Below are 21,543 nucleotides of genomic sequence, written 5' to 3' on the forward strand. Positions count from 1 at the left end.
GGGTCTTCATTTCCTGTGTGCTTTAGAGTTCTTCTCTTTTGTGGTCCCTATACCTCAGCATGTGAAAAGGATTATGGCAATGTTTGGGATAGGTAGATCCATGACTGTGTGGATCCATCAGCCATTCTCACTGACATGCTCCTACCAGAGGATGAAGATTTTTCTTCACAATGTGGTGGAGATGCCCCGCATAGGTCACTTAGGCTGCAAGCTGATTTTGAGGTTTGGTTCAAAGTGAATTATTCTGTGAAATATGATTTTTTATGTAGAGCTGGCCAGGAACTGGCATTTGCATTCTCTGGGAAGTAGTGACATTTTAAAATCTATTTTCATTCTCAGTTGGAACAAAAAGCTGAAATTCTCCAAAAAGTGAAAATTGTGAACAAAATTCAATTCAGGGCCATTGGAAAGTTTTGGTTTGATAGTGCTGAAACATTTCAAATCTGTGTTTATATTAAACCGCAGTTTTATGAACACCAGTCTTAAAAATGACACATTATATAAACCATTATTTTTACTGCCAAAGTCATCTTTCTGCTGCCAAATGAGATTTCAGTCCTTCAGTCAGTGGTCCAGTAGCTGCACTGGCTTGAAAAGACCTGAGAGGTTTGGTATCAAAGAAGAGATGCAGTTCTCTCAAACAAAGAAAAATCAGGCATACTGAACACTTTCGTTACCCGGTGTTATGTACACTATCATTGAATGATTAATACATTGACTTGTAATTTCGAAATATTCTATTTTATTAATTTTTCATTTTCATGAAATAAGTCCCTAATAAATTCACAAAATAGGGGTTCTACAGTATAATATATATTATAAATATTATATAGTATTGCTATAATATGATAAAATCTATGTTTTAATATAAAAGTTTCAGATAAATAAATTATAACAATACATTCAATTTTTTGACCTTTTCCCACAGAAAATTTCATCAAAATAGACACATTCTTGTGAAATGTGTTGATTTATACAGAATTGCATTTTCAGTGGATAACTGCTATGTTGAAAATCTTTTCACCAGCTTTAATTTAATCAGAAAAGGTACAACAGTGTAATAAAAATAATTACATAATAACAATAATTATGACAATAAATTTATAATATAGCAGCAATGATACATACCTTTCTCACCTTCGTCACAGATTTGTCCAAATTCCAACTGAAGTTTTACGCATGAATTCCCCACTGCAGTTTTAATGGGGTACAATATTGTTCTTCCCTTCTTGTCCTAAACTCTTGTGCTATGCACTTTTAGACAGATGCAGCTCAAGGTGGCTATATTTTCAGCAGTCAGTGAAGCCATCTCTATTAGGAGATGGACTAAAAAATTCAAGATGAAAATCAAAATCATCCACCATAACCAAGGTTTATACATTTCATTTTGATTATTTCAACTGAAAGGCATTCAATTTGTGAAATTGTGTAGGCTGAGCTTTCTTTGAAATTAAAAACCTTCCACACTGCAAACTTTATGACTTTTCAGACTTTGGTTGTTTGGGGATCCATTTTGCTGAAATTCTTGGGTCTTGAAATAGCCCAGAACAAAATGAAAAATGTAGATGTGTGAAATCTGTGGAAAAGAACAGAAACTTTTGTATAGCTTTGTGTGTGTGTGTGTGTGTGTGTGTGTGTGTGTGTGCGTGCACGCATGTGCCAATTTTTGTAATCTCTCCCCACAGAGGGGTACTGTGAAACTGAATTTAAAAATTGAAAATCACTATGGACGAAATCTGGGGACGAAAGGTGCTATAGAAATTCAACACATTATTGGGTCAAAATATACCATCTTGTTGAGATATGCCTGGTGGATAATAAGAGGGCCAGTGAGATCCAAGAGATGGACTTCATAATGTTTCCTTTTAATTTTCCCTCAGGACCAAGGAGTTGGAGGGCTCTGAGAGAAATACTGTGTGGCCTCTGAAACCTGAGGAACCTGGGGACCCGTGAGGGAACATAGAATCATCACCTCCATAGAGTTCCGCTGGCCCTCTTCCCTTCTGGCAGAAAATCTCTTGAGTGATTATTGCTATTGGTTAAACAACCTGCACCAAAACACACACTGGTGAGGAGGCGGGTAAAGACAAAGGGAGTTATTTCGCTCCTCTATGAAAGATAATGTCATGGTGAGTTGCTCCTCCCGCTCCCCCCAACTCAAAAACCCTGTGGAGTTCAATCCCTGTGAAGTAAATGTGTTTCCAATGAGGGATTGATGAAGCCATGGAGATAACGTTGCTCCCATTCCCAGGCAAATAGGAGATCTTTCCACTCAGGGAAACAAAGGGTTGATCGAGATTAATAGTTGATAAAGCCAGAAGGGACCACAGTGATTATCTAGTCTGACTTCCTGTATAACAGAGGCCATAGAATTTCCCTGAATTAATTTTTGTTTGAATTAGAACATGTCATTTAGAAAAGTATCCAATCTTGATTTTAAAATTGCTGGGGATGGAGAATCCGCCACAAACCCCAATCCATTGTTCTAACAGTTAATTACCCTCATTGTTAAAAAAAATGTGCCTTATTTCCAGTCTGAATTTGTCTAGCTTTAACTTCTAGACTTTGGATCTTGTTATATCTTTCTCTGCGAGACTGAAGAACCTGTTATCAAATTTTTGTGCCCCATGTAGATACTTATAAACTGCGATCAAGTCACCCTTTAACCTTCTCTTTGTTAAGCTAAAAAGATTGAGCTCCTTGAGTCTATTACTATAAGGCATGTTTTCAATACTTTAATCACTGTTTTGACTCATCTCCAATTTATCAACATCCATCTTTCAGTCTTCTAGCCTATACTATTTAAACATGCAATCAAAATATTGTTTAAATATAAAATCACTCTTTCTCTCTGGATCAGTCATTCCATAGAGTCAAATAGAGCAGGATAAATTTTAAATATGATCTCTAGTTCTCAAAAAATGATAGGGACAACCAATATATTATTAGGTCAATATGTTATGAGGTGTCATCAGGGCGGTACATATGCTACAATTAATTTAAGACAAGCCAGCAAAATCATAAATAGAGAGGAGTCAGGCTGTGAAGTTGTTGGATGATTGGAATCAGTTGTTTACTGAAATAGAAGCTGCAGAAAAATTTGGATCCAAATCTGGGTTTGGATTCCTGTCAACAACAAATTTGGGGTGCATTCAGTTTTGAGATGTCAGTTTGATTCCCTCTATTCAATAAACAAAAAGCATCAGATGTCTTCATCAGACAAACACAAGAATCAGTGTATGATTTCATTAAGAGCACAATACTGAATATCTGTGGGAGAGTATATATTTCTGCACTGGTACTGAAGAATATCTTTTCCCTCTTTTTTGTGAGAAGTTTTTAGAGCAACAAAATGGATTATGTGTCGGCATAATATAAATGGAAGAAACTAAACAGTCTTCAAATGGAAGACAGCAGTGTTTACCCCTCATGTCACTTAACATACTGCTAATTGCAATTAATTGTGAAAAGTATTATCCTTCCACATGGACTGCATACTTTAAGGCAAAGGTACTTACAAATTCACTTTCATAGTTGTACATGTGAAAAGGAATTAAGGTACATCTCAAAACAAACTCTGAAGATCAAAGGAAAATATTTAATAAAAAAGCCTAAATGTGTCTAGAATGATTTAGGCAGCAATATTTAATACCTGCTGGTAGGTTTGTGCTTGATATTCGTATATAATTGCTTTCCCAGTTTCAGTATTGTTTCTAAATTATTTGGATGAATGATCTTTCTTATATAGTTACTTCGATACAGAAAGGTGCTGCAGAAGGTGGGGCTGGCAGTTCTTGTAGGTGGTACGCTTCCCCCTGCATGATTTATTGCCCTTTTGATGATGATAGAGGATACTGCCCAACCACTAGTGCGATCTCAAAGATTACACATAAAATGGAGGGCCTAATTCTAGTTTCTGCTATGACCATTCATTCCATTCCAGTTGCGCAGTATGTCTATAAATCCAACTTAATTGGCTATGTGGCAATTCCTCTGGTAAAAGCGGAATTCTAGAGTGGCATACAATCTAATCCATGGCCGTATATATGCTTCTTGGCTCCTGGCATTGGGAGACATTGTGCTCCAGTTATTTACAGTTGTCAATGGCCCCTCAAAGCAACGGAAAGCTGAGCATAGGTTAGAACAGTTCTGAGGCTGTTTTAACTTCTGCTGGGGGCTATAACCACAATTGAAGATACAAAAGTTGTATAAAGTCATCTTCGCATCCTCATCTTATCCCTTCAGATTTTGTATCATGGAGAAGTCAAAGGTGCCTGAGACTCGAGAACTGAGATCCTAACTATTGGTAGCAGTGAAAGCTCAGAAGGTTTTAGAATGTAGTGGTGTCAGTTCCATTAGGCAATGTCTCTGTATGCTGCCCTTTGCCCCAGAGACAGCTGCAGTACAGTGGTGGACAAGCGAACATCCTGGGATTCATTCTCCTTCCATTTCCATCCATAGAAAATCAGTAGTATTAGCACAGATGCCAATGAAGTCACGCAAAAGAACAATCAGGCCCACTCTCTCTCCAAAGCAAATAGATATTGAGATGGATCCTTGACCGCTGCTCTGATGTAAAGCTGGTGTTACCAACCATTTGCTACCCCATGTAATCACCCATTTGTCTGTGTCGGGGGAGAAGCATGGCCAGACCAATGTCAAGCTTTGGCTATTCCAGCTGGCATAATGCCCAAAGAAAGGTTTTTGTTTAAGTTTTGCCCTATACTGTAAGGGAGATGAATGTTTAATGTCTGTATTTATTGTTTGGAGGCAGAAGGAATTTTCTTGTGAAGGAAGTGTGGGTTAAACAAAATGGCAAGAGGAAGAGATGTCCCATAACTTGGCATTTCCTCATTTAAAGAGTTTGCATTGGGGAATGTCACACTTAATGAGCCTTAATTCATTTTAATCTAAATTTTTGTTTATGGAATATAATTTGTGGTGCATACAGAACTGTGTGATCAAAGTACGAGGCTGGTAAGGGTGCCTTTGAAAAATGTGGTTCTCAGCCCCTCACTTTCATGAGCACCAAATTCAATCAAAAATATTTTTAAAGTGAGTAAAGACTATAGTGGTAAATCTATTAAAATCTGTTTAATCATTAACTTCTTTGATTTAACATCTGTCTAAAACATAACATCAAAAAATGAATAATTTATTATGTAATTGCATAAAAGCCAAAGTAATGTAAGACATTAATTAAAAATTAATTTGAAATTCATAAGTAGAAAGTTTAGTAGGCACTGTTTGATTATCCACTTTGTATAGAGGTTTAAATTACTTTGAAAAAGTGATCTACTGTACTCCAAAATACCAGTTGCTGAATCTGAAAAAAACATACTTTAATCCTTGAGGATTCACTGATGACTTTCTCAGAAAGTATAGATTACTGATTACTTCTGTTATACATGTTAGTTGTACAGATTTGCCCAGTCTTTGAGGTATGATTCTCCTCTCATTCCAGTGTAAGCTGTAATCCCCATGTAAGATTGGTGTATGCAAGAAGAGAAGCAGACTTCCAGAGTTTGGATCTGGAACTTCTGTGAAGTTCAGGAGTATTTGGATTCAAGATTTTCTTTTGAGGTCTATCTTCAGTCAGTCACATAGGGCACTTATACTTGTAAATCAGCCATACCATTAAATCAGCGTTCATGCTCAGAGCAGGAATTTTAATGTTATTTTAACACCCTTACTAGTCAGACACAAACTCTACTGATATCCACCAGTACTTCTGAGAGCTATTAAAATGGCTTAGTGTTTTGAGTTCAGGTTCTTTGTAATCTTTTGGAGGATTATCTTCAGGGCCGGCTCTAGGCACCAGTGCAGGAAGCAGGTGCTTGGGGCGGCCAATGGACAGGGGCAGCACGTCCGGGTCTTCGGTGGCAATTCGGCAGTGGGTCCCCCAGTCCCTCTTGGAGGGAAGGACCGGCCGCCGAATTGCTGCTGAAGAATGAAGTAGCGCGGTAGAGCTGCCACCGATGTGCCACCGATCGCGGCTTTATCTTTTTTTTTTTCTTCTTCACCGCTTGGGGCAGCAAAAAAGCTGGAGCCGGCCCTGCTTATCTGACATGTGCAAATTTCTGTAGTTAGCAAAACTGGCTTGGAAATCTGTTGGGGACAGACTTTAATGCTTCCTGTCCTGACCAAAAACTGGAAGTGAAAAAAATAAATCTATAAATACAACAAACTCTACAAAAAATTATCACATGATTAGGTAGATGATAGTTTAATCTAAACTGATTTGCCCATCCCTAAAAAATGATAGGCCTGATCTCACAAATCCTTATTCAGACTAGTAGCATCACTGAAGCCCATTTGGGACTACTTACATGAGTAAACATATGCAAGATCAAACCATAAATTATGCTTACATTTACTTAATGATATATGAAAATTTGAAGTATAAAACATGATAGAAAATATACATGAGCCATATTGGAAAATAATTTAGAAAATGTTAATATATTTTTCTTTCATTACAAGGGCATCATTTAGCTATTGTTTAACAATTTCTAGACATATCCTTATTATGATTCTTTGCTTTTACCAGCAAGCCAGATGGCCCAGGCACCTGAGAATAGAAAAGGTTTGAAATCAGTCTTCCTCCTATTTTAAATTTTCCTCTCCTGCTGCCAGCTTGGTCTTTTTCTGCCTGCTTAGAGGATGGGCTATGTGATCTCCTTTGAGACTGGTATGGATGTCATTCTGTCATAGGAAAAGTTCTTTAATGATTGTGTTGTGTTCAGATATTACAGTGATGGGCATTATGTCCCCAGATCCTGACTCAGAGAGATATTTAAATGTGTGCCTAAATTTAGGCATACTAGTAGTCCCAGTGAAGTCAGTAGGAGTACTCGCATGCCTGTATTTAGGCACATGCTTAAATCTTTTCCTGAATCTGGGTCCAATGGTCTACAAACCTGGTTGTCTTCATGGTGTCTCAGTGAAGAAGTGAAGTAAAACTATTGGTGCTCCTATTGGGCAGTCAGTTATCCTTTTTTTTTTTTTTTTGGGTGTAGGGGAAAAGATGACAGTGCAAAACTTTCTATCAGGAAAGCACAGCTGCTCTTCAGAAGAACTGGTGAAACACTTTAAATCATAAACTTGTTTATCATCTGTACAGTAAGAAGACCATGATCAAATCAAAACCAAAAAAAAATGCATCAAACAAGATTTACAGGTACAAGCTGATGCAATCACAGGGGTTCTGAAAAAAGAACAGGTGGGACTGTATAGTGAAGAACACCACATTACTGGGAAAAAGAAATGGAAATCAGATTGTCTCCTAGAATTATGTATACGTACACACACACAAAACCCCTCTCATAATAATTTGATTCTAACAACTCCGAACTACAGCACACTCTAACAGATGGCTGAAAATGTATCAGGTCTACACTAACGGGAAGGGGAGGGGGTCGACCTAAGATACACACTATGGTATGCCCGATCCTGCGGGTAGTGAAGACCTGCCCAAAGAAGGAAAGTAATATAAAGTTATTGGACTGCAAAGATAACCACTTTGGTCCCCTCATAACAGGAGATCATCAACTAGTAGCATCACTGAAATCTTACCTCACAAGTATGAACTCAGTCTGCATAGTCACCATTAACTGAGGGCCTAATTCTGATCTCATTATTTTTACACACATGGAATTCCATTAACTTCAGTAGAGTTACTCCTGATTTACTGTGGTGCTTCCCCTAGGTATCCCTGGTTATAGGATAGCCCCTGCCCTTAGTGTGAGAAAGCCTTGTCTGTGCCTGCCAGGCATCAGCCCCCTGATACCATTAGCCCCAGGCAACATAATCACTCCCTTCTCAGTTTGCACAGGTGCCATTGTTCCTCTGCAGATTATCGATAGGCATGATCCAACACCAAAGCCATGTGAGCATCTCCCTGGAGTGTCCAATCCAAGCCTTGTGAGCATCTCCCTGGACAGTCTAACCCTGCCCTGTTCACCACTCCGCTTAACACACAGCACTGAGATATGAAAAGTTTATTTAATAAAGTATAGACATTCAAATGATGGCAAATAAAAATATTGGAAACAAATGGTTAAAATTAACATACATTCTAGAAGCAAAACTTGTTTAACTAGATACTTTCATGTCTTATAGAGTAACGCTCATGCATTCTACAGCTTGGCTTGGCTGTTATCTTCCATTCATGAGACAAATCACCCTGCCAACATGTCTCATCAAGGAAAGTTGCAGGGGATACCTCTGACCCCCAGATAGTCATCACAAATTCATTGCCTTTACTTACAAACAAGGTCCCCTCCTGCTGTTTATTTCATCCTGTAAATTTCTTCTATGGAAAATTTCATAACCTCTTGATTAGAAATTGGCTGAGTAAACAAACAGGCATCCATTGTGAGACATAGAGTGCTGAGTGCACACATGATCAAACACAGATAAACGTTTGTTACCTCCTGCTTGCATGGAAACTGTCTGAGAAATGTCATCTGCTTATTACGTGCCTTAACTTAAAACATAATTTACAGCACAGATACATAACTTCTTAAATATTATCCTCACATACATTTTGCAATGATTATGATGTGCAGTGGGCAACTGGCTCTTGGTAGGGACCTTACATATTACCCTTTTGTGGATTATTTTGCATCTATTTGACCCACCAGATCTCTGTAAAACTCGATGTATCCCATTTAACCTCTGCCAGTTGGCATCAAGGTTTCCATGAGCCACATTTATACCAGTGGAAGCCGGGTCAGAGCCATGCTCTGAGTATCTTTGAAAAATGACCTCAAATGTGTCTGACTGTCAGACACACCGATATAGAAGAGTTAATATATGTGGCTAAAAACATTTCAGTGTAGCTCCAAATAGGATTAAAACATCACTCTTGGATGCTTCACTTGAAAAATGGCTTAGAAGGAAGCATTTGAAATGGAAGGTAAACCACTATTAGAACTACAGTATATTTAATAGAGAAGGTTAAAAAATAATTCCTCTCAACTGGCATAGAAAGAAATTAGAGGAGATACATGCATGCTACAGTAAATTCCTTTTAGAACATCTTTATGTCTCTTCGGGTTGGTATGTACTCTTTCTTTGGATACTCCAAGCCTGGAATACATTGAGTCCCATTGTCTGGCTTTGCCAAGGCCAGGAAGTATTGGTTTAGGTTGTGTTCCCATTATGGATCACAATGAAGGCAAAGATCAAACAACTTTGCAGATCAGCTACCCCGAAAGAGGCCTTACTAGCTAGTCTACATAGCCAGTTGGCATCCCATAAAAATGGGGAGTCAGCCAATAAGCCATATTCTGAGGAAGAACTGGATGGAAAGTGCAAAACAGACCTCCCCCTCCCCAAATTGTAACCATTCACTTGAGCTTTTAAATGAATTAATTTCATTCATACTTGCATCCTTTGTGTAGTGGCACAAATGTTTGTGGAAAGTCACATGCATGAGTATATGCCTAAACCAAACTTTAAATTTGCATGCATAAGTATATTTGGTACAAGTACTTCACATGCTGTTCCAATAAGAGAACAGGAATATTGCTGTGTTACTTATCTGACAAATCAAACTCCAGTGACACAGCTCAAAATCTGAATATAAAGAATGGCATACTCCTAGTCTTTAAGGTGCCACCAGACTCCTTGTTGTTTTTGTGGATACAGACTAACATGGCTACCCCCGATACTCCCAGTAAATACTGATGTGCGATTGATCCATAGAGCAGAAAAAAAATCTAAACTAAACTTATTAAATCAATTTTTAAAATGAATCAGTGTGAAGAAATTGCTGCTTGCCCAGATACTGGTAACTTGCAAGCAGTAAAAGAGGCTATACCAATCAGATAAATTATTGTGAATTGTTATTATTTTAACTCTATTTTTCATTAACTATAGACCAGGAGAAATGTGGACTTGGTTGGACTGCTGTCCCCCCAATAATCCAGTCCGATGTGCATCCAAAGATTTTGAGCCAAAATTTGAATGTCCACAGTTAGACTCTATGACAGTCTATACCCCTTTTTCACCTCTTTTACAAGACTATGTTAAATTTTGTACAGAGCATACTCTGTAAGGTATCATTTGAAAACTTGTGATTTGCTGATCCTTATTGTCCTGGTAAAATGTGTGTGGTAACATTGTATGCAAAGATATAAGATTCCACTCTGAATTACCAAGCCATGTTCCAATATGTTCTAGTCAGAAACAAGTTCCCCAGACACAAAGGCTAACCAACACCTCAGCCAGATGTCAATGGGATCAAAGGGACCATCATCTAATTAAGTGGCCTCTCTTTGGCAAGAGAGAGGGTGTGGGCAAAAGATTTACATTTTGGCAAAGAAGCAATTTAAGGTTCCTGACCACATAGACTTTCTGTCTCCTGAACATCAGCTGAAGATGATTCTTGACAAGAGAAAGGGCTATAAGACGAGAGGGCAGATGCCCCAAATCATCTCTCCCTTGCTTTCTACCCAGGGCTTCATCAACACATGAAGAACAAAGGAAGCAGCACTAGACTAGGGGAAAAATTCTGACTGAAAGAGGTTCAGCCAGAAACACTGCTGGAACATTGGGTGAGAGAGACCTTTGTTTGTAGTCATTTAGCTTGTTAAGTTAGATGTTAGTTGTGTTTTTTATTTCCTTGTAACCAATTCTGACTTGTATGCCTCATTATTTGCAGACACTTAAAATCTTAAAATTCTATCATTAATAAATATGTTGTATTGTTTTATCTAAACCAATGTGTTTGGAGTGAAGTGTTTGGGAAACTCCATTTGGGGTAACAAGATTTGTGCATATCTTTTTCTATTAATAAATAATGGACTTTATATGAGTTTGTATTATTCAGTAGGATGCTGGACAGTACAAGATACACATTTCTAGGGAAAATCTGGGACTGGGAGTTTGCTGGTATTTCCCTGTAATGTAATTTGAGTGGCAGGCTATAGCACTCTACAAGTATATCTGGGAGTGGTTTATCTGCTGGAGGCTGTGTGAGAGCAGACCAGGAGTGTAGCAAAGCAGGGCAAAAGGCACCCCAGGTTGGAGAATTGAGGGGACACAGCTGTCCATCAATCCAGATAGTATCCTGGGTAATATCACAGACTTCTAAATCTGTATTTAGACATTTATATAAGTAAGCTAATTTCCCAATGCATTTTAATGTTCAGTAGCTCCCAATACTATCAGTAGGAGTTACTAAGTTCTAGACACTCTCAAAAATCAGGTGTGAGACTCTTAATTCTATATTTAAACTGTAGGAACTCATAGGTTTTTAAAAATTGGCTACTGGTTTTACTGTCTCCATTGTATTTTCATATATAAAATCTCAGAAATATATCTTGCTCTCGTTTCATAAGTTGGTTCTCATCAGAAGTTTTGGATAAAAAATACAGCAAACATCAATGAACAGTTGAAAATGTTTTAGTCTTTATTGGAAAGACCATTAAATAAAATACAACCAAAAAAGGATTCAGTAAGTGAGACCCCAAGGGAGAAGATGAGAAAAACCAGAGACACCATATTCTGTATCTTACAAGTCCCTTTTCTTGGAGTCTGAGCACTATTCCTTCTTAAGCAATGCAGGGTTGCTGTTAGTTTTATGATTAAGTTTCTTTTTGGGAAGCTGTTGAAAGCAGCTGAGAGAGTTTGCTGTCCAGCTTAATTTTTCTAACTAGTGTCAATTCTTGTGTTTTGTGCTACCTGCTGTTGGTGGCCCCCTCTGGTTCAGAACTATATGTATATATGTAAAATATACTTCACTATATATGTAAAATTATAAGGTTATCCTAGGAAAGTACCCAGACTCTGTGTTACTGATTTTTCCTCTAATGGAAATGAACATCTGCAACCATTCATCACATTGGTTTAATCTACTGCTGAGTAAAAAAAAAAATCATCAAAAATATTCAGAATTGTAAGGGTGTATATCATGTCCTTTATACCGGTTCTTTGTATGTGAATTCCAGCAAGTATGGCTTATATTTGCTTTGAGAAATTTATTTTGTGGTGTCTTCTGTACACTTAATTTTGTCTTACTGGGAATTTTCTTGCTTTATTTATTGCCTAAGGTAAAATTATTTTTTCTCCCTCTCTCAAAGCTTGAAAGGCTTTTGAGAGCTTTTATAATTAGCTTGTCACTAGTATAGCATCTTTAAAGGAATTTTGTGGAGATGAAAAGCACATTTTTAACCCCTCTATTCCAGTAAGATGTCACTTTGATGCTTTGTTAATTCTTCTTTTTGATATAAGTGTACAGCACTGAATCCTTTGGTGATGTCTGCTCCTCCCTCATCAGCTCAGACGTATGGCTTCTTTGGACCACACCTGCAAATGCCATCTTCCTCTATTTCTATGTGATGATTTGGCTCTGCTTCTCTGACCTTTTCCTTGATTTTCTGTTCTCTATGGTGGTATAAGAAGCCTATCCACCTCACTCTCTCTTCCAGCTTCTCTCTTGTTGCTTCTGCCCTTTCCCCTCGTCCATATCCATGCTACTGCTCCCTGCTATCCTACTGAATTTTTCCATTCATCACCACAGGTTCACACATCCAACCCAGTCTGCCTCACTAGGCTTTCAACAGGCAATAACAAAATATTGGTATGTGTTGACCTAGCTGCCTATGGTATTTCTAATGTGCCCATCACTGTGGTATTTAGAGACTGATTGTTGTATAATATTTTTGTAGGCAATTCCTCATTCTGAACATTTCTTTGCTTAGGGACAGCTCCGGTTACTCCTTTCACTTCATTAAAGGCAGCTAATTTAGCTTTTAAATTCTCCATAAATCATTTCTCAGCAGATCCATTCAAAAACTATGTAAATTGTCGAAAAGATTTTAAAGCAGTAATGTGGGGAAGAACAAAAGTTATGCAGTAAGAAAAGCTCTCTCCTTTAGAAAAAGAAGTTAAATTAGAAGCCACTGTGACTTTACATCAGTGAAAAGAAGAGGGAAATTGCTACAATTAAAACCTCATGAATATTGGTTAATAAACCACTTCTCTGTCTATTCCAATGTGATCACAAATCCTTAAAACCGTAATGTACTATCAATCTAAACCATGACTGACATAAGAATGCATAATGCATTGTAGGAATGGCACATTTGTGTGGGGAGGTGGAAAAGCCAGGGCTTTTAAAACAGCACTCTTTAACAAGGCATTTAATGAATTTCAACTTAATGGTGACATACAATGATTTTATAAAAATATATGCAGAAAATACCAAAATGTTTGAAGAATATATGTGTAGGGTCTGTAAGATAGCATCTATTTTTACAGGTGCAATTTTGTGCCTGCAATTAATACATACTTAATAATAATTAAGTACAGGTGTCAATTACTAGATTTAGGAGTCTAATTATCCAATTACCTGATTTGCAGGGAAATTCAGTTAATTAGGCAGGTAACTCTACCATTTTCACCTGAGATTAATTGTGGGTCCACAAATGTAAAGTGATTAATTCAGTATATAAAACTACACTTTTTTGTTTATCATTATTGAACTAATAATGCTAATGAATAATTAATATAGTAGAATTTTTTGTATCTTAAATTATCTTATAAAAAAGCCCACTGAGGCCCTGATCCTCTTCCCACTAGAGTCCATTGCAAAATTACCACTGATTTGACTAGTAGAGTTCAAGGCCTATCTAGTTTATGTCCATATCTGTACTTGTGTTATGGTTTACTGACTTAATGTGCAATATGTAGAACTTTGCCATTGTTCTCCGATGAACATTACATTGACTATTTCATGAGAGTTTTATCTGCTATATGTATTTTAGTCAGTTACACAGTATGTTTAAATAGTTGCCCAAATTAGGTGATGATTAAAGTGGTGAACTAGTGCAGTTTCCACTGTCTTGTACTGAATATCTGCAAACACTTATGCCTATTCTTAACTTTACTACTGTGAGTAGTCTGGTTGATTTCAATTGAACAATTCATGGTAGAAAAAATTACACATTTGTGTGATTGGGGCTTAAAAGTACAAAACACGTAAAACTTACACGCTGACAGCAGAAAAGAGGATACAGCAGGAAAATCAGCTAACAGAAGGAAACAAGATAAAAGACCTACACATGCACTTCCAGAACGTGCTTAGCACCCACCCTTTGAAAATGAGGGCCCTTTAAAGAGTCTCAAATTGGGCACTGAATATCACTGGTCATTTTGAAAATCTTGGCCTTTATCACTTATTATGAAGTACTAAAATATCAGCAAACATCTGTAATTTCAACATTTTTCGAAAGGGAAGAAAATAATTATTTTAATGAACCTCTTACCTGCTAATATAAAGAACTTAGAGTCATTGTAGAATGTATACACTTTCTATGCTTCTCTTTTGGTGCAAAGATACTATAGTTTATCCTAAAATAAAATCTGTATTTTTTTTAAACAAGGTGCTTAAATGACTGGAAATCACAAGCAGTTATCAGTAGAATTGATGAACTATTCATCAAAATAAGCTAATTATTCACCAGGTTTTTATTATTAATTAGTATATATTATTATGTATCATTATTAATAATGTATTATTATTTTTCATGGGTTGTATGTGAACAAGTCATGATTTTCAGGAATTTGTTCTCAAAATTATTTGAGGAATGTTTTATATTAACATTGCAGTTTATGAGTTGCTCATAAAGTGTGTGCTGAAAGACACTCAGAAACCACTGTAATAGATACTATAAATAACATATATAGATAGGGAATTTGATTTGAGTATTTGTGAGGGACATTTTCAAAGAGCACAAATCCCATTGACTTTCAGTGGCATTTGTGCTCCAAAATCCCTTAGGTGTTTACCTCCCACCTGATACTTGCAATTCAGAATTATCTCTGTTCTGAGTGGACACCTACAGATGTTTCTGCTGCTGACTGGAGAATATAATTATTAGGACAACATTTCTGACATGAATACCCCAACTTCAGAATTCACTTTCTGTGACTATTCTATAGGAATCTCTTAAAATCACCTGTTTAGCAAACATTCCTGGCAGTACATGTGAACACTAGAGTGTGAACTGAAAGGGAGCAAATAAGGGATTCAAACCCAGAGTTATTTATGATTTGTATTGCAGTAGTAGCTAAGAGCCCAATCCTTGACAAGACCCCACTGTGCTAGGTGCTATTCAAATGCAGAACAAAAAAGTCTCTGCCCAAAACAGCTTAAATTTTAAGTGTTTTGATTAAATACTTGAACAAGTATTTGTAAATATTTTTGGCAATATTCTCCAGCTCAAATTATCATGCTCCTGTCCAACTGTTATCACCACCACCACAATCACTGAATGAGTGTCTAATCCAATTATATGCTTAGATTCATTCATGCATTTTAGTGTTGTATAGTAGGAAGTACAGTAACTCCTCACTTAATGTTGTAGTTATGTTCCTGAAAAATATGACTTTAAGTGAAAAGATGTTAAGCAAATCCAATTTCCCCATAAGAATTAATGTAAATGGGGTGGGGGGGTAGGTTCCAGGGCAGCTTCCCCTACTCTGCAAGCACCAGGGGCGGGGAGATCAACTCTCAGCCCACCCACTCCTCTCCTTCCCCCAAGCTCCCACCCTTGACCCCCCGCCTCTTCTCCCCACCACCTCCTCCCCCTTTACTTCGCACGCTGCGTCCTGGCTCCTCCCCCCTCCCTTCTAAATGCCACAAGCCAGCTGATTGCCACGTTCGGGAGGCAGGGGAGGGAGGTGGTGGTCGCGGAGTCCTTGCTCCTCTTCCCCTCCCTCCTGCCCAGGGCAATCAGCTGGCTTGCCGCATTTGGGAGGCAGGGGAGGGAGGGGAAGAGGAGTCTGCGTGCAGAGTCCTCACTCCTCCCCCCTCCCTCCTGTCTCCAAAATGCAGCAACCCAGCTGATTGCTGCTGGCAGGAGGCAGGGGAGGGAGGGGGGAGGTGCACCGAGACCTCCCTCCTCCTGCCTCCCTCCTGCCCAGGGCAATCAGCTGGCTTGCGGCATTTAGGAAGCAGGAGGGAGGGAAGAGGAGCAAGGACTTGGCGCAGGCTCCACCCCTGCCTGCTGCCCGGGGCAATCAGCTGGCTTGTGGCATTTGAGAGGCAGGGGAGGGAGGGGGAAGGCGCTGATCCATGGGTTCTGCTGGCGGGCGGGAGGCGCTGGGGAGGGGGGAGTAAGGAGGCTGCCAGTTGTGGAGAAAGCAGGCAGCCAAGCAATGTAAGAGTGGAGCATTGCACAACTTTAAATGAGTATGTTCCCTAACTGATCAGCAGCGTAACAACGAAACAATGTTAAGCGGGAGGACTTTAAGTGAGGAGTTACTGTATAATGTTTTGATGCTTAAACCTACACAGTAGAGATTTTTATCGGTTGGCACCTCTCTAGGTATGACCATCCTTCTTTAATATATTTAGAATTCACTGAAGTCATTGCTGAACTGTTAATTGTAAGGCAGTAACACAGAAATAATTAGGCAATCATTAGGAATTGATTATGAAAATGTCAATCAGAATGATGTAATGTGGTATCTGTGGATACATGAACACTTCCACTGTAATTTAGCAATTAGTAATGCACAACCAGTGTAAGTGTTAGAGAAGCCAAATTAATTCCCAGCATCACAATATAGCAAGATTAAACCGTAGGTCACAATATCTTCTTATACATTTGTAGAGTGTGGATTATCCACTGATTCTTAAAACATATAGGTGTATGGGAGTGAGCCCACAAAACTCCTAAATTGTATGCTTTGATATTGTCTTGATGAACTTGGTGAAGTTAGATCACTTTTAACACGGCAGATGCAAGGAATGTGCCCTTTTTGCAACTGTATGACACCCTCTCCCCACTCCCCAACCCCCGCCATTTCCACACAAGAAGTGGTGGTGGAGGAGAATCTTCTTGGTTTTTTTTTAAAGTTGGAAATAAACCCGTCTAACCTAGAAAATTCTCTAACAACTAGAAAACTAGTGAAATGATGATACCATAATGTCAAGAGAAAATGCTTTGAGGTCTACTGATGAAAAAGCTATATAATATATATTATCTTTATTATTAAAATTGAAGAAAAATGTTTTTTTAATCTCTTTGCTGTAAATGCTGTTTTGCCATTGACTTCACTGCTATCAGAAGTTGGTCTAAAGAGAACTCTTATCAATTATTTCAGACACTGTTACTGTATGCCTGATACTATACCCTTTACCCTTGTGAACATTTCTTACATTGACTTCCATAGGATTATTCATGTAAAACATTCGTAAGTAAATGTTGCACAATTTGGCTCAGTAGAAGAAGAAGATTTCTGCTGAATTTTGGGTGGATGGTGGAGTAAGTGGGCAGAATTTAATCATTAGTTAGGGTGGGAAGTGGAAAAAAAACAGAACAAGAAAGAAGTTGTGATTTTAAAAAAGAAAAATATATATATATAATCTGGAGCACAAATTACCCATCAACAACTATTTTAAAGCAGATCAAAGTTTGGATTTAAATTATTTGACAGTACCACTTATAAGCCAAAGAGGAAGCCAGCATCTGAAATTGTTATTTTAGGCCCCTAACCTACATTGACTTCAGCATGACTGCAGAGGTCTATACAGCTGCATGAGCGGGGACTTGGGGCAACTTTAATGATAGCATTTTTTTGAACTTACTGACATTCCATCCCAAAAAATACAAATTAGGTTATCATTTTAATAAATGAAATTCCCCCAAATAAAAAGAAATTGGCTATTGTTATGTAAGTGCCAAATCCTCGTTACTTATCCATTACATAACAAATATTCATTTAACCTTATGAAAAGTAAATTGAAGTGATTGTAATTTTTTTTCCCTAGCACTGTCTCAGTCATTTGAAAAATAATCTGTTGAGCAACTTTGAGGATAAACAGGCCTTTTGTTGAATGGCTCTGCAATCTAATCTTCATCCATACAGCCATTGGTGACCAATACTGCTATGACACTCTTTGGCCATGTCTACATTAACAGTGCTGTGGTGAAGATGCTCTATGCCATAAGCTATATCGGCAGGAGAAGCTCTCCCACCCACATAACGTTGTGCACACTAGCACTTATGTTGGTTTAACGTATGTCGCTCAGGGAGGTGGAATATTCACACCCTTGAGCGAGATACGTTTTTCTGCCAGACGATAGTGTGGACATAGCCTTTATCTCAGAATTATTGTTGGACCTTATTACCTCTAAAGAATTCATGGGTCTTGGGTTACTGCTGGACAAATACTTAAATCCTGAAATGTTATGGGCCAATTAAATTTGATTAAATTAAGAGTCTTTCTTTATTATAACAGTAGGAAATCATTAGTGCAATAAGCACTCTTCTTACAGTAGGTGAATTGAGTTCCCCTCAAAAAGGCAAACAATCTTTCTGAAAAGAAGGAAATGTACAACAATGACCTAAATTGCCTTTAAAAAAACTCAGCTTTTCCATGCTGAATGATAAATTAGCTAGGACAGAGCACTGATTCTTGTATCAGCAAAGCCAATTATTTATCTAAACCAGGGTTCGGCAACCTTTGTCACACGGCCCACCATGGTTCACCGCTCCAGGCTAACGGGGGCTGCGGGAAGCAGCGTGGGCCAAGGGATGTGCTGGCCACCGCTTCCCGGCACCCTCATTGGCCTGGAGTGCCGAACTGCGGGCCAGTGGAAGCCGCGATCAGCCGAACTTGCAGACGCGGCAGGTAAACAAACCAGCCCGGCCCACCAGAGTGCTTACCCTGGTGGGCCACTTGCCAAAGGTTGCCAATCCCTGATCTAAACTGACCCAGTGTTACGGACAAATGACCAAGGACTTGATGGAAAGGTCATATTTAGAAGGAGGAGGGAAGAAGACTCAGAAGATCATATAAACCAGAGATTATGAGAGAAATTAACAATGGGAGGAAGGAATAATAGGAGCAAGGCATATATTCGGAATATGGAGTCCACTGAAGACAGTAGGAGTCTTTCCATTGAGTTCAATGTTTGGTTTTTTTTTCAGGCCAATTTCAGGGGGTGGTAACCAAAAGAAGATGGAAAGATGCATTTTCCTTTGAACAATTTTATATTATTGTTCCTAACTATGCTAATTTAATCTAGTATGTACAATAGGGCATTACTGATATTAACAGAAGGCCTATTCTATATCCCTTATTTTGAGTAAGTAGTTCCATTTAATTAAATGGAACTATTCATATCAAGAAGCCTTACTCAACATTTTTAAGAGTTAGCTAGATATCAACCTTTGAATCTGAATGTTAGGAAAAGGAATGTCTAAATCAATCCTAAATAGCAAAGTAGATTGAAATAATTTCTCAATAGTCACATTTAGGATCAAATGGGAATCTAAAGAGTCTGAAAAACTTGTGGGAAGAGTTGTATGTGTTAACCATCTGAGACAGAAACACAGTTTAAATGCTTAATTTAAAAGGGTCCTTGTGTGTAATAAATCTTAAAAAGCAGCCAAATGGAAAATCCATGCTAGATTATAATTTAAAACACTAAAGCACTAGGAAAAGATTGTTCCAAAGAGAGGAATATTTTCAGTTACTACAGGCACAGTGGCAGAGTTTCAATAAAGCTGGTGCAAATTCAATGCTTTTGGGAATAGAATCCGGCTCAAAATAGTTATATGCAGGTACACTGGGTCAAATACTGCCTTCATTTATACTAATACAAATGCCCTGGGTAAATTTCTGACCTCAGCTATGCTGATCTAAACACAGAGTAGTTTGACAGAAATCAATTAACTTACTCTGGAATGACAACAGTGTAACTGAAAGCAGAATTTAATCCATTGATTTCAGTGGGAAAAAGTGCAGTATTTGATCCTTTATCTAGTTTGAGTGTGACATTTTACAGTGTTAGCTGTACCAATTTTTCACTGGGGAGGGGAAGGAGTTTCTTTAATTTAAGTAGATTAAGAGTCTTAGTAACTGACTATAAGTGCCACTTCTTACCAGGGCCGGCTCCAGGGTTTTGGCCGCCCTAAGCAGCCAAAAAAAAAAAAAAAGCCGCGATCGCAATTGCGAGCTGCGGCGGCAATTCGGCGGGAGGTCCTTCGTTCCAAGTGGGAGTGAGGGACCATCCATCGAATTGCTGCCGAATAGCTGGAGTGGCCGCACCACGCACCTGCTTGCCAAGCTGGTGCCTGGAGCCGGCCCTGCTTCTTAATATCAATATTTTTCTCAGCAGTAGGTGTAGACTGCTATCTGATGAAGGTTTTAATTCAACTGAAACTGTAGCAGTGCTGCGAACTCTCATAATTTTGTCATGAGTCTCATGATAATTATTGTTTTCCTTACAGCCCCAGCTCCTGGAGTCAAGTGGACATATAATGATTTCAGCCTTCCATTTTAAAGAAAAAGTAAGCTTTTAGCCCTCATGGCTGGAGAAAGCTTCAAAATGTGATCACACTGCACCCCAAAGGCTCAAAAAGCAGAAGGCAAATAAACAGAACACCAATTTTTTTTTTTTTTACATAATCTCATTATTTTAAAGACAATCTCATGATTTTTGGTGAGCCTGACTCACGATTTTGGAACACTTGGGGTTGGCAATATAGATGTAGGGAACCAGGTTACAAACTCTCCCTCTGAAAGGACAAGAGCTTAACTTCATAGGAATGAACCCTCTGAGTTTACTGAACAAACTCATTTCTCTTTAAAGTTTTTTATTTTGCTATCCTGAGTGCTATGCTATTGATAAATGAAATCAAAGTTGAATCCCGTGAAGGCTCTGGTCAGGGCTTTACAGAAGAAGACATCAGTTAGTCCTCCCCCCTTAGCAGTCTAATCCTAGTATTTCACTGGGAAGAGGCTGAAGACCCCCACCCACACCCTCTTCGGCCATCATCTACATTTATCTATAGTCACTACCTTCAAGGGATCATTACATTTTGCCAATGTACATATTTTCTTGTTTAACTATTGTTTTTAGATTTTGTACATCTGTTCTATATTCTGACACCATCACCATCACTTATGTGGCAATTTTCAGTTGCTTTGAGTCTAACCACCTATTTAATAATGTCTAATGACAGGAAGTGTGCTGTCTGTCTACATAAGGGACTTATATGGCCCCATTGACATAGTATGTGAGTGAACCACAATCTTTAATGTATTTGTCTTCACACCATTATGAGTTAGGGAGGTGCAACATGTTACAGATGGGGAACTAAGACAGAGAGAGGATAAGTGACTTAACTATGTCAAATAGGAAATCTGGGGCAGAGCGGAGAATTGAACCCCAGTCTTCAGTTGCCATCCTAACCACTGGGCCAGCCTTCCTCTCCTGTCTTGGTTATAGTAAATCAACACTTGGGTTACTGCCATAATACTAGAAACACAAAACTATTGAGTTTGAACAGAAGGCAATATATTTAGCAGCCATCTTTTCTTATTTAACATTCAAAACATTCAGTAAATATGAAAAATAAAAGAAAAAATGTTCTGAACTTTGGTAAAAATTAATATTTTTTTTTGCATAATCCTAGGCCTAAACCTAATCCTGCCAGCCTCACTCTCATGAATAATCCCACCAATTCCAACTTGGATGAGTAAAGAATGTTTGTACAAACGACTTGCGGGATCAG

At 38.3% G+C, this 21,543-nt stretch overlaps 1 long non-coding RNA gene across 1 annotated transcript; it reads left to right on the forward strand.

Annotated features, from left to right (window-relative positions):
* The first annotated feature begins 1,885 nt into the window (after positions 1-1,885).
* On the forward strand, positions 1,886-20,359 carry LOC135981136 (uncharacterized). The gene is made up of 3 exons (XR_010598097.1): positions 1,886-2,129; positions 10,465-10,562; positions 20,257-20,359. It is a non-coding gene; the product is annotated as an uncharacterized LOC135981136 (long non-coding RNA).
* The last annotated feature ends 1,184 nt before the right edge of the window (positions 20,360-21,543 follow it).

Source organism: Chrysemys picta, chromosome 2, assembly GCF_011386835.1.
Source record: "Chrysemys picta bellii isolate R12L10 chromosome 2, ASM1138683v2, whole genome shotgun sequence".
Lineage (NCBI taxonomy): Eukaryota > Metazoa > Chordata > Testudines > Emydidae > Chrysemys > Chrysemys picta.